Source organism: Tympanuchus pallidicinctus, unplaced genomic scaffold, assembly GCF_026119805.1.
Source record: "Tympanuchus pallidicinctus isolate F22 unplaced genomic scaffold, pur_lepc_1.0 scaffold10, whole genome shotgun sequence".
Taxonomy (NCBI): domain Eukaryota; kingdom Metazoa; phylum Chordata; class Aves; order Galliformes; family Phasianidae; genus Tympanuchus; species Tympanuchus pallidicinctus.
The window spans coordinates 15,526,693-15,541,414 of record NW_026294619.1 but is presented as its reverse complement, the minus strand read 5'-3'; the positions used below and the strand labels follow the sequence as shown (position 1 = coordinate 15,541,414).

The 14,722-nt window shown below is 35.4% G+C and overlaps 1 long non-coding RNA gene across 1 annotated transcript in view; it reads right to left on the bottom strand.

Annotated features, from left to right (window-relative positions):
- Positions 1-2,821: 2,821 nt before the first annotated feature.
- The window catches only part of LOC128091148 (uncharacterized), a 35,318-nt gene continuing 23,417 nt past the window's right edge, over positions 2,822-14,722 (bottom strand). The window contains exon 4 of the long non-coding RNA XR_008211270.1: positions 2,822-2,894. This is a non-coding gene — a long non-coding RNA (uncharacterized LOC128091148). The remainder of the gene's footprint in view (positions 2,895-14,722) is intronic.

The window sequence follows — 14,722 nt, the reverse complement described above, 5'->3', positions numbered from 1 at the left end:
AGATGAAATTGTCTGTATGTATACACATATATATGTAAAGCAAATCATGTGTGGAACAAGCAATTCTAACTTTACATATACACAGAGAATTTGGATGACCAAGAACATCAATTTAATAATCAACAGAAATAAGAACAAATACACAATTGGGATAATTAGGAAAGAAAAACCAAATCTGAAGTTATCACCGGATAGAAAATATACTTCACCTTCTTGTTAAAAATATTACAATCTTTCCAATATACTCTTTTTGGCATGAGAAATGTAACATTTCAGAGAAGAATAACAATTATCAAGGTAATTTTTTCCAGTGTAAGAAATGGCTAGGACCCTCCAGCAAGGAAAAGAAATGACAAGGTGAGAGGGACATGGCACAAAATGCGTACAGTCTGGAGTGTAACGGGGAGAGTGAATAATGACCTTGCTCTCTCACCATGAAGGGCCAGAATACATAAAAACTGGTATCCATTTAAAGGAAAAGTCTTAGTCCTCTGAAGGTCAGAAAAAGCAAAACATTACTTCATGTCTAGGAGCGCACCTGAAAAAGGGCTACATGATGTTGAAATTGTGGTCCAGGAAAAGTAATTATGTTTTTGTCATATTCTGGATAGTCAACATCTGAAATGGTCTGACCTAATTTGTTCTATCCAATGTTCTTTAAATAACGCTGAGACAATCCACTGCTGCCCTGACTGAGTGCAGTCCCGTGATTTTAGTCTCCATGAGGCACTCTCTATATATTTATTCAGAAATATGACAGAACTGGTATCTTTGACTAAATACATGAGAATTCTAAAACATTTCATGTTAGTTTACCCATTTAATAATAATCTTCCTGTAGATCTTTCCTTTCTAATAATGAAGGTGTTGCCCAATCACTTCAAAAGAGCTGATAGTATCAGACAACTCCAGTTGAGCCTTATCTGGAAACAGGAAATTATGTGTAAGCTTGCTTGTGGAATGAGCAAGCAATTAACAGAATCAGAACATTTTCCAAGTGGCTCCCACCTCTTTCTCTGTACAAAGCTCTCCAAATAGTGGATTCCAAAATACTTACAGGCATTTTCATCTACTCTCCAATCTCTCTAAGGCTCACTTAAGAACACCTCATGTTCCACCACTGCTTTAACTTCAAACATATTAACGCCATTTCACCTAACAGACTGACAGTCAGAGGATAGAGCAAGTAAAACTGAATGTCCTTACCTTGTGGCTTACGGTCTTTTTGGAGTTTAAGAAGTTCTTCCAAAATACTTATAGATGAGAGTTAGGTTTGCCAGAGTAAAGATTCCACCATACCTTAGGTTCAAAGATGCATGAGGAAATATCCACAGTTCTGGATCCCAACCAGGGGTTAGCTGGGTGCTAATCTGGAGCACAGATCCAAACATTCTTTCCTCCAAAACCAAATTACCATGTCTGTCCAGTCAAAGAAATGCACCATGAAAAGGAACACTCAGATCAACACTGTAATCACTGTGTTTTGAGCACAAATTCAAATGCAGATGCTTCCTTATTTGTTACTGCCTCTGCAGCCATATGCTGTGTATAAGTAGTATCACAATTTAGAAGGGGATTTGAATGTTTTTAGGTATAAAGGAAAATGGAAAATTAAATGTTTTAATAGTGGTACTTACAATACTCTTCAATTTAAGAGCTAAAGCTCCTCCTTTCTAACAAAATTTTACTTAATTTTTGTTTTAAAAATACAGTAATTTTCTCAGAATATTGCTAAAAAAATAATAATAATAAAAAACCCCCACAACCCTTGATTCATTCAGTTAACTAATATACAAATATTTTTATACAGATAGAAAATAGATGTATTACAAATAATGAATAACATATACAGCCTTGGGAACTAAGCTGTCAGGAATTTAGAAATTAATTCCACCATCTCTGAGTTTAACTCTCCCTCTTGATCAAGCAGCTTATGAATTTCCCACGAAAAAAAAAAGAAACAGACCAAAAAAGAGATATTTAGAATATTTTCTCAGAAGCTTCAGATTTTAGGTTTTTCATGTAATAAGGGACAGATAAGGAAGGACAGTATCTTTTTTTAAGCAATGAGATTACATTGCTTTCCTGTGTGTAACCACTGATTCTTGTTCTTGCCATGTGCTTTAGTAGATGTTCCTACTCACAGAAGTAGGAAAAAATTGCATCGCTGCATGAAATAATTTTTAAAACATCCTTTTTCCTATGATATCCCCTTAGTTTATTTGCTATTGCTGCTATTATGCTTTCACAGTATTTTGGTTAATTCAACACCTTTGATGCCATACCACATTGTAATAAAAAGAGATGCATTTCTTGCTAAGGAAATGACAAACTGTGGCAACTTTATATGCCAGTTGTTAAAACACAGTTGATGATAACATTCTGTTTGCTGTTTGGTAGCTTAGCTACTTCATCAAGCATTCTGCTTATTTCCCTTCATTACTGGAATTATGCCTTTCAGCTACAGAGACCAAAACATTAATACATGATTTAGGCAACAAGAATATTAAAAGTGCATGTGAAAGAAATACTGACTAGGCCAAAAAAGAAAATAGGATATTAGACTTTTAATGTTGAGCATTCTCATTCTTCATCAAAGAGATTTTATATGTGGATAAAGGTACATTTTCAAAGCAAAGAATTAGGTATGTAGTTCTTCAGTATTAGTAAAAGCTGCACACTGTCTTTCCATGTGGAAGACAAGAAAGGGAAATCTAAATTTTTCAGTCTCAAATGATTTTTTTCCAGATTGTCTTTGGTCTTTAAGTTATAAACTTGTTTAATCATGACAATTATTTTAGATAACTTACTCACAGAAGTTCTGTACATTGGTGAATCCTATAATCCTGCTGTGGTTCATCCCAGTGAACTCCTCCACGCTGCTGCAATAGATTCTGGAAAACAAAAACAAAAAACCTCACAACCCTACCCCAAAGCCATAAACACATTTAGTAGTATCTGGGATATTTTTTCTATGATGAACTCAAAGAACATATGTCCAAATAAACAGCTACAGCACTTGAAAATTATACACACTATTAAATTACTATTAAATTATTATTTATGGAATTACGACAAGAAAATTAAGAAAAAATACTGCAACTGACTCAAGACATTTTCTTCATCACAAGCTATCTAATAACATAGTGGTTTAGTTTCAATTTAACAAGTTAAGTAATTCATTTAAAATTTAAAAATTAACTTTGTCAGTTGATGAAAGACTCAACATGAACCAGCAAGGTGAGCTAGCAGCCCAGAAGGCCAACCATATCCCGGGTTGCATCAAGAGAAGTACAAAAGTGCGACCGGCAGGCTGAGGGAGGTGATTCTTCCCCTCTGCTTTGTTCTTGTGAGACCTCACCTGGAGTACTGCGTCCACTTCTGAGGCTCTATACAAGCAGGACAATGAGCTGTTGGTGTAGGTCCAGAGGAGGGCCACAGAGATATGCAGAGAGGTGGAACACCTTTCCTATAAGGACAGGTAGACTGAGCTGGGGCTCTTCAGCCTATTGAAGAGAAGGCTCCTGGGGGAACTTTGTAGCAGCCTTCCAGTACATGAAAGGGTACTGCAGGAAAGCTAGAAATAAACTTTTTATAAAGGGCATGTAGTGACAGAACAGGGAGAAACGGCTTTAAACTGGAAGAGGGTAGATTTAGACTAGACTAAGGAAGAAATTCTTTACCATGAGGGTGGTGGGACACTGGAACAGGTTGCCCAGAGATGTTGTGAATGCTCCCTCCCTGGAAGCGTTCAAGTCCAGACTGGGTGAGGCTTTGAGAAACCTGTTCCAGAAGGAGGTGTCCCTGCCGATAGCAGGGGGGCTGGAACTAGATGATCTTTAAGGTCCCTTCTAAATCAAACCATTCTATGATATGATTCTATTGAATACTTTAAACTTCCTTTATTTTTTCCTAAAATGATGAGTAGTAAATTCAGCAACTTCTGTTTCATTGACAGCAACTTCTGTTTCATCTGTATTTTGCATTAACCATTCCTACTCAGTGTAATAGATTAGTCTCACAAGCACAAACTACTGACTTAAAAGAAATTTCCAGTTTTCAAAGCCTACGTTAGTAAAATAGTTCAGTATTAACAATCACTGCTCCTCCCAAAGGTAAATGTAAACAAAACTCCTACTATCCTTAATGAGAAAAAGATTAGGCCAATGCTGAGAGTTTCTACTCCCACAAAGCAGAAAAGTAAAAACAAGCCATCTGATGGTATCAATATTTTTGAAAGGATCATAAGTTGTAATATATTCAAAGCAGATAAAAGCAATCTTTTATATTCTTGATGGTGTCTTCAAGCGTAGAAAAGCAAACAAACTGGGATAGGAAAAGCACCACTTTTTCCAGCAGCACTGAAAGATAACAGAATGGCTGTGCTTTAAGGAAAGTACAGTTATTCCAATTGTTCCTGACCAGATTCATCCAAGAGAAAAGCATACATGCCTGGAACAGGGGAAAAAATTATGTGAAACAGATTTATTCTTTGTGTACAGTTATGATTATATATATGGATGGACAACACAGTGTTAAAACATGAATGGAGATGAGCTTAAATTTGAGTTAGAAATGGAAGTTGCCTAGAAAGCAGACAACAGAATATCATTACAAGAGCACCAATTTAATAACTTATTAGATTGTTGTTGCACCCTAAAGACTCTTCTTGACCTAAATAGTACTCTCCAACAAATAACACAGCAGTGTATGCGCACATATTTCTGCTTGTACGTGTTAATGTGCAAATTATTTCCTTTATTTCTTCTAAATAGCATGTTTCCCATTGGCTTGAGGAAGTAACAACTCAGAATTTCTTAGATACAATAGTAGAAGTATGACTGAAAAGCAGAAAGATGAGACAAATTTTTATGCACAACATCCACCTTGGAAACAGTTCAAAGAAAGTCATCACAGATATGGACAAACAGCAAACAGTGTTCCACTGGAAGAGAGGAAATCGTGGAGGAGGAAAAAGAAATGACAAATCAGAAGAGCAGGGATTGTCATGGATTAGGTGGACATAAACATAAGGAAAAGTAATCTGAATATGAACTGCTATGAAATTGGGAGCTAGAGGATGAATTCAAGGAATAGAAGTGATAGAAGGGGAAGTAAATAAGATGGGTATTTCACCTCTATCAGTGAAAGACAGAAAAGAAAAAAAAAGAAATGAATGGGCAGGACAAAGGAAATTATGTCATTATACTATTTTTGACTGACAGATAATGATTGCACAATTCTTATCACTGTAAGGAAAAATACAGTTATTTGGAAGTGTAAGGGAGAAAATTAAATTCTAGGTGGAAGTCGGATTTCAGGAAACAAGATTCTGTAAGGACTGGAAAAAAAGCAACTGAAAGAGTGAAAATAAATTGATTCTGGAAGTATAGTTTTCTAATCTCCCAAAGGTATCTTGGAATTTGACAGTTATATAGGTAGGTACTTTTCTTAAATTAAGGCTTACTGCATTGTCCTATCTTCCTTAATTTATTTGAGGAACATCAACTTGTCTAAAGTTTATCCTAGAAGTAGCAGCCTGTTTTCAAATTATTTATTTAGTGCAAAGATCAAGTGGGTATGCAGCCTATCTTCCCTCTTAAAACACTTGTCAGTGTTTCATCTGATTCCAGTTATGTCTGATAGAAGTACAGTCACATCGTAAACACCAAGCTGAAGAAAATCTCTACCAGTTCTGAAAAAAGATCAAATTCCAATTCCTGCAGAACTATCAACAGTTTGAGCTGTCATTCATTAGCTGGTCACCCACTCATCTCAATAAATCACTTCAGTAGTAGTTTGAAAGTAGTAAGCTATTTTATCCATCCAGGAATTTGGAGGCCTAAGAAGTTAAAGGTACTGCAGAAGAGTATAGTGATACACTGATTGCTATTGGGGCTGAGGTGTGAAAAGAAAGTCTGCAGGCAGGAGATTGAGGAAACTCAGCATCACACTCCTCAGTGTTCACAACAACTCTAGTCAATTTAAAGATTCTCTCTTTGAAGTAACTAAAAAAAACAGCAAAATATCTGCTAGATTATTTATGAATCATTTTTCATTTCTAGATAAAAACTGGGAAAGTCTATTACAGACATATGAGGAGGAAATCAAGTTAACTCATTCTATATCCATCACATTTGTCTCATTATAGTACTATTGCTTAAGCATCTTTGACCAGAAGATTTAATGTTCTTCATGAGAAGTACACCATACCATCATACTAGTCTAGCATAAGCATTTCATATATTCCTAGCTAAAACTTCTGGTATTGACTCATTCACTCTGAGAACCTGTGAAGACAGATCCAGGCCTATCATCTTCCTTTGACTCACATCACCTTGTTACTATTTCGACACCTAGTAAAACAAACCAAATAACCCAGTATCAGTTAACTAAGGGGGGGAAAAAAGCATTATTTTATAAGATGGGATGACACTGCCAAAATACCACAATGTGCTAATCCAGCTTCTGTATGAAACCCCCGTAAAGTATACTTTATCTGATCAGTTAAAGAAATTTTGACAAATATTACTTTAAACTGCACAGAAGAAAAACACCTGTTCCAGGATGTAAAGCTATAACATGATCGAAAGTACAGAAATAAGAACAAGGTGGCAAAGTCTTCAGCTGCAGCAAAGGAGAACAATCCCAAATGCAGCAGCTCTAGATATAGAAACACGGGGGGGAAGGAAGGAGAAGGGGAAAAAAAAAAAAAAAAAAAAAAAGCTATTGACCTTTGCAAAATCACAGGTAGGCAGGCATCTCCAGATGAAATACCTTTGCCTCTCCTGCCAAACCTTAAATGAGGTCTGGGAAGGGATGGAGCCAGAATCCACCCCTTCCAGTCACTCAGGTACATGGCTGAGTTCCCCTGGGTTGGCCCTGCCTTTCTACTATGTGCTCAATCACTGCTTCAGGCCGTGACTTAGCATTTCTGCTACACAGGAAAAGGAACAGCAAAAACATATGACTGTATCCAAACATTTTTTTGTGAAGATTTATCATTTATATATATTTTTAATTTATAAAAAAATCTGTTTACATACGAGTTTTAAAATACTTGCAGAATTCACAGATGTTACATAGTAACAGTGCAAACACAATATCATAGAATGGCCTGTGTTGAAAAGGACCTCAATGATCATCTAGTTTCAACCCCCCTGCTATGTGCAGGGACACCAACCACTAGACCAAGCTGCACAGAGCCACATCCAGCCTGGTCTTGAATGCCTCCAGGGATGGGGCATCAACAACATCTCTGGGCAACCTGCTACAGTGCATCACCACCCTCTGTGCGAAAAAATTCCTCCTAAAATATCTATGATAATATATATATTATCTATGATATCTATGATAATAGATATAGATAAAATCTAGATAATAAATAATATCTATGATAATATACAATTATATGTATATACTCTTCAACACAGGCATAATTCAGTGACTGAGAGCAAAATCCACTGCAGAGTAATGAAATAACAAGTCAAATATTAGGAATCAATGTAGTTAAAATGACTGAATATATACTTAATGATGTTCTAATGTTCCAATATTTGGAGAAAGTGAAAAAAATTCTATGAAGTCATTAATAAAGTTTAAGGTAACAGTGTAATCAAGTTTGTTTTGTAACAACAGCTGCATATTTACATTAAAACAAGAACACTGCATCTTTTCTGCTTTTTGTTGAGATTTGGCAAACTATGCTTTGATTTGTATTATATTCTAATGATTTATATTTATATTTTAATGTACTCATGTGGTATGTACAGAGGCAAGAAGACACAATGCCATTCTTCTCTGTTTCCCAAATCCCCTTTGAAATTGTGCACTAATACAGCCCTCAACCTGTTATTTTTTAAGGCCTTTCTTAGTAATGGTTGAATTGTTTGGGTATGCAAGAAGACGTGGTTGGAACTCTTCTAGCCCTTCTATGCAACACATTTTTGGAGGTATTATGGAGGGAAAAAGAGATCAAAGCTCACATCACTGTGGGACTCAGGACTCAAATAAAGATTTTGTAACCTCTCTTGGAGCTCATAGGTACTACTCAGGATTTCTGTGCAGATGTGCCCTATGTCAATCCTGAGGAATTAAAGGAATTATTTAAGGGATGTATGGACATGGTATTAAGGGACATGGTTTAGTCATAGGACTCGTTAAGTCAGGCTGAGGTTGGAGTTCACAGTCTTGAAAGTCTTTTCCAATCTAGATGATTCTATGACATCAGTTAAGTAAGATTTAGTTAGTGTAATATATATCTGATAATAGCAATAATGTACTTCCTAACACTTCTGGGCAAGATACAGTGCCTTGCCATCAAAACTGGTGCCTCAGTATACATTTAAAATTATTTAAAAGTTGTAACAAAGTAGTACTGAGTGTTTCTTTCCTTTCTTTGCCACACTGTTATCTTTTTCCATTTGATGCATCAGTCTCACCTCCTTCCAGTGCCTTTCTGTACCAGAAAGAGCCTTGAGTAAATGAGGCTACAGATTGTGATGGTGATTCTGAAATTCAGAAGCTCTGAATCTAGTGCAACCAATCTTTGCTTCTGGAGAGCTCACATCTAACAGTTTCGTTTTGCTCAGGGAGTGTACAGGCTGATCAGAAAGGTTTCATTCACAAAACAGTTTAATTTCAATCCAGATGGTTGGTATTTCACTACTGCAGCAAAACTAAAATCATGAGCTGCAATATTTAATTGATTCCTCATTTTGCATATTATGTCCAGTGTGTGTACGCATGCATTTAAATTTGTGAGGCATGACATACAGAAAGTCAGTCACCCTCTCACCCAGTGTGCAGACGTTTGGTGCTAACAAAATCATTTTTTTCTCTTTTTCATATTTTTAGAATGCATTATAATAACATACTGTCACATTCTGAACAGTGAAGGACTCCATGAGTAACATAACCAGAGTAATGTATATAGCATTTTACAAATACATGATTCACTGAATTAGTCCCCAGTTATTCAGCATTTCAATTTCAAGATTTCACGTATGGTACATAAGGCATTACAGTTTGGACCCTTCATAAGCCATTGTAATTTGGATTTGTATCCTCCTCCTCATATGCTGCTTATATTTAATTTAAGGTTTCTTCATTATGACCAACTGTTCAAACATTAGCCTTTTGGGGTAAAGATTCTAGAATAAATTCTTCATTCTGGGAAGCAAATTTAACTGCAAGAATTCAATGACTTTAAAGAACAAAATGAGGAGAAGGATTTGTTCTTTTGTCTATGAACTTTTAAAAGATGGAATTATTAGTGATTTTAATCAGAGAACAGAGGTATTACATAGATCTTACCCATTTAATTTGGAAAGAACTTGGACATTGCATCTGAATTGTGTCTGAAGTTACAAAAGCTCCGTATAAATGAAAGCACTTGAAAAAAGCATGGGAAAAAGAGTCTTTAAAAAAAAAAAAAAAAAAAAAAAAAAAAAAAAAAAAAACCAAAAAAAAAACGTTTCTGGTCAATGATTGTTCATAACCAGTCTGAAACTAAAAAGAAGTTAGATTTATATCAGAATATTTAAAGAATGGATAAGGTACACAAAGAATAGGAGATAGGATATAAGAGACAGTAAAAAAAAATATGTATTATACAAGAAACCAATTAAATGCACTGATTGCTGATTTCCTTGCAAAAGGTCTTGATCATAAATTTCCTCAAAGTTTCCTTTTTTTTCAATTCATTTTTCTTCTGTATGTCTCACTTTAGAGGTAAATTTAAAAAGAGAGGAAACAAACAAACAAACAAACAAACAACTAAAAGAAACCTTTTCAAGTGAAATTACCATAGTGTAAAATAAAAGTTTCACTTGTCATGACACTCAGCTGAGAAAAATAAAATGATACATACTTTTCTTAAAGAAAAGTTACTAATGAAGTGTGGCTGGGCATAAGTCTAAAAATAAGAACAAATTCTAGTTCTAAGAAAGGTCACTGATTTCTAAACTAAAACAATAATAAAAACTAAATTGATTTAGTATCTAACAGACTAAAACTATGTACTAAGAAATCTAAATGATCTCCTAATGTCAGTCAGCAACGTCTTCTACTGTTTTTCCACTCTTTCAGAAACGCCTTTATCATTCCTTTTTAAAGTACTGCATTATTATAATGCCAACAAAATGAAACCACAGACCTAAACATATCAGGATAGTAAATTCATTAGTACTTCCTGCATAGCGTGATCAACCCAGCCATTGTTGCAATGAGAGTCACATTAATGCAACTATAGACACAAAAATGCTAACATTTTTTATTCCTTTTTCCTTTTCATCCAGAACCTGAAGGGGGCTTACAGGAAAGCAGTGAAGGGTCTTTATATTAGGGCATGTAGTGAAAGATCAGGGGGAAATGGCTTTAAACTGGAAGATTTAGACTAGATATTAGGAAAAAAATCTTTACTGTGAGTGGTGATACACTGGAACAGGTTGCCCAGAGAGGTTGTGGATGCCTCCTCCCTGGAAACATCAAAATCCAAGCTGGATGGGACTTTGAGCAACATGGTGTGGAGGGAGGTGTCCTTGCCTACAGCAGGGGGATTGGAACTAGGTGATCTTACAGATCCCTGCCAACACAAACCATTCTATGTTTCTACAATTCATGGCCATGAACATTTATGGCTTCCAAATTTCCCTTGTCTATAAATGCTCACTTTTATGAAGAAGAGATGACGCAGAAACTTCCATATAAAGCATAGAGAGAAAAGGTCTCTCAGGGTCTCAGATGGAAGCCTTACTTTAACTGGTGAAATGGTATTTCTGCATATACATGTGTAGTTTTGTAAGGATTTTCTATCTGACACAGTTAAGAAAAAAAAGTAAACTTTACATGCATCATTTTTCCCACAGAGGAGCACCTGCATATTTTTTAATATTCACATTAAATATTCATGGTAGTGAAAATCATACCCACATCCAAAGAGCAGTTCCAGGTGCACATAGCATAACTCATCCATTGACATACTCATGAATGAATAGGGGCGAGAGATGGTGGTGACGGGAATAAATCATATTAACAAGGACTGATATCACACAGTAGATAGAAAAGATGTAAGGGTAAAACTCATTTTTTTTTTGTTTGTTTGTTTTTGCTTTTGTTTTTGAGAATTACTGTAAAGTCCTCCTGTTTCCTGTTGTTCTCAACAAAAATAAATGCTATGTTAATTTGTTCTGGACAAACTTCACCCTGCAAAATAGGTCTCACAAGGCACTGGCTTGAATCTAATGACTGAATAAATGTTTTCATGTGAAAAATAAGGATTTTCATGATAGTAGCCAAGTGTGTTTTAGTAATTAATTCCTTTTAAATATACTTTTGGAAAATTAGCTATCTTATACCACTTGTTTAAAAAGTAACCAGAATTATGGAAGCAAAAGCTTTTATTTTTTTTTGTTCCTTCCTTTTTGTGTTCACTAAGTTAATGACAGATACATATAGGAATGAAGTGTAATTAAAATAATTTCAAGTTACAAAAGCTGTGTAAAATGCATTTACTCCAAAACAATAAACATGTACATGATTAATAGCTTGCAATATGCCTACATTTGATGTGTGAACATAAAAATGATGCAGCAGCTGAGTAACTTTGAATCAATTCAGCGTTCACCTTGTAGAAAAGCTCATTGTTTACTGCAGACTTAGGTGCTATAACATAATTTTCAAGATCTCTGGCTGAAACTCTTCACAACAGAAAAATTTAATTCTTCCTCTTCTACCACCATGATTTAGTCCAATTCCTAGAGCAATAAATCCCTCCAAATATCTACAAAACTGTGTGGTAAGAAACAAAACTAGAAAACATAACTACATACTTCTACACAGTGATAAAAAAAGTATAAGCATTTACATGTTAAGTTTATTTTTTGCAAAAATTTGTCATAATTTTCTGTGCATTTACAGATCATACTTACACAAGAAAGAAAATATAGAAGGGTCCTTAGTAACAGCTCCTTTTTCATTAATGATCATTGCACTTTGAATCCCTGAATACAATGCTGTTCTACTCTGTAGCACAGTAACACTTATTAACTATGCAAGTACACCGAATATACCAATACATATAAAATGACAGTATAGAGAAAGGGATGTGGTAATACCAAAGACCATTCTGTCTATGTGCAGAATTCTATTTTTCTATTTAATTTCAAATGTGTAAGAGAGCTGAGTCTACTTACTGCTTCTCAGCATATTCCTAGATGAATATTTGCTGCTAGTTTCATTTGTCTCACTGGAGAAGTAGTTCTATGTCAGTGATGAGTAATGGTAATACAGACCAGCTGAAGACTCGTTTAAGGTTAATTCTTTATGGTTCTCATCTAAATTGTGTTGCTGTCAAAGCATAGTTATGCTGGAATCAAAATCTACATTGAATAGGTTCAGAAAAATCTTTTATTTCTCCTCAAATCTTCTAGAGTGATCTAAAATGCCTGAAAGTCGAGATTTTGAGATATGAATAACTCAAATGGAAGAAATGCACAAATTTGATTGACTGTAAGTCACATAAAACAGATTTTGTAGTATGGATGTAATATTTAGTCCCAGACACATCTGCTCACTCCAGAGATGTTGCACCTACTTTTAAATGAAGTGGTGAACTAAGAAAGCAAGACAAGCTACTAACCCCTAATTTTGTTTTCTTCTAGTACTTGGAGTCTATTAATAATTTAATAGCAAAAAGAGTCTTGAATGTGGTTATAACAGGATAGTACCTGCAATCTTGCATAATGTCATATGATAGAGGAAGTACCTGTATTTGTATTTATTTATTATAAATATGACTTCACAAAAAAAAAAAGTGCATTTCTTTAAATGGATGTGGTAACTTAAATAAATAAATAAACAATCAGGTATGGGAATTCTTAAAAGATATAGACTAACAAAAGTAGCAATTCTTTTTTCTCCTCAGCAAAACATAAGAAGCTCAGTCAAATGTAGAGAGATAAATAACACAGTGACTGCATGCAACTAGTGTTGCTAATATCTGTGTTAGCTCCTTGGAGATGCGCTGCATTTACTTCATATCAGATGACCACTCGAGTTTCACAATGTGCTCTACAGCTCTTTTTACAACAGGGAGCGTTCTGCTCAAGCTCTGGCAAGTTGTCATTGATTGTTTCAAATGTTCTGTATTCAGCTATTCAAAGAATGATTCCCTGACTTTTCAAACTGCAAGCAAGCCTAGTTTGTCAAATATGCTTCTGAAGATAAAGGCATTTGTAAATATAAGGCATCTTTAAATTCAAAAGGTGCTTAACTATGTATGCAGCCTTTACAAAGCACAGGCAGCAAGCATGAGACTGTTCCTAGTGAGAGAAAAAAACAACAACTCAGCATTATTTTCCTCTTTCTGAATTCTGATTTCAAAATGAAGATTTTGTAGAGTTAGTAGATTCAGACATAACAAAGTTAGGAATTTAACCAGTGCATCAGTTTTGCCACACTACTTCTCTATTTTATGCACCATAGAAAAGCTAGTACCGTGTCTCCCAAAGAGCTGCAATTTCCTTCAAGTATATGCAGTATACAAATACAGGGGCTAGGAGGCCCCACTGGGCAAACCTGCTGGCAATGAAACAATGAACACATTGGCATATATTTGCATATATTTACTCAGAAAAAAAATGAGGTAAGGAAAGGTCTGAATGGAGGGTAAAAGATAGTGAGACCCTAAAATTTCAGTATTTAATTACTCCTTAAACTATCACTCCTTGATTTTGTAATATTCCCACTTATTTCAAAATCACCTTCCCACAACTCTGTTCCTTTAAACAGAGAAAGGATACAGCAGATTTTCAGCTCTCTTTTGGTTTAACATTGAGATCAACAGCTAAAGATTTCCATTTTTCCCAGTCCAAGTGAGCAGAAATGGATTAACAATAGCCTTGCTATAGAGGAACTCTGCACTAGACAAGGATAAACGATCTTGCCTAGCTACCTTTTCCTTGTTTGATTTGGGCTTTACAGGTAGTGACTGGGGTGAAATAGGGATTGGAGGGTTGCAGTGAGGTAGTTAAGATTTAAGAAACCAGATATTTAATGTATTGAAAGAACTGGCCAATGGAGGTCAGTTCATTTGGTTGACCCTGCTTTGTGGGAGGGTATGGAATACAAGACAATCAAACAAGGTGAAGTCTGGTCAATCAGAAAAGTCTGAATTTTGTTCTTAGTTGAGAAACGGGCATAGATAAGTCACTTTAGCTCTTTGTGCATTTGATTTCCTACTCATGAAGTGAGCATTTGGTTCCTTAAGCTCTTCATGTAAATGCAAATGGTTTCTGGTAGAACTATATGATGATTTCTCAGAAGGAAAACTCAGATAGCGGACTTCTTGAAGATCCATAGATTTGTCCCACCAGTGGACTGAGGATCAGCTGCTGGCACAAGAGGGCAGACTAACCTTTTCTGAGGGCTTTGTTAGGTCTTTTCTTATTTACTGCTTGTGGCCTCTTACATTTGGAGCTTGATTCCACAGGGAACTTAATATATTCTACATCTTTGTCATCTTTGTCTTTTATGAGACATATTCAGAGGTCTACAGAAAGGTCATATTTCTTCTATTACTCTCAAAGAATTTCCCAGACTCTGTGATCAGACTTGCCAACCCTACTGAGATGGTCAACTGGTTATTTCTTCTCTTGGTAATATGCTACCCTGCCATCCTGAGCAAGTGTTGTGCTAGACACCCAGAGTCCCAGGTTGCTGA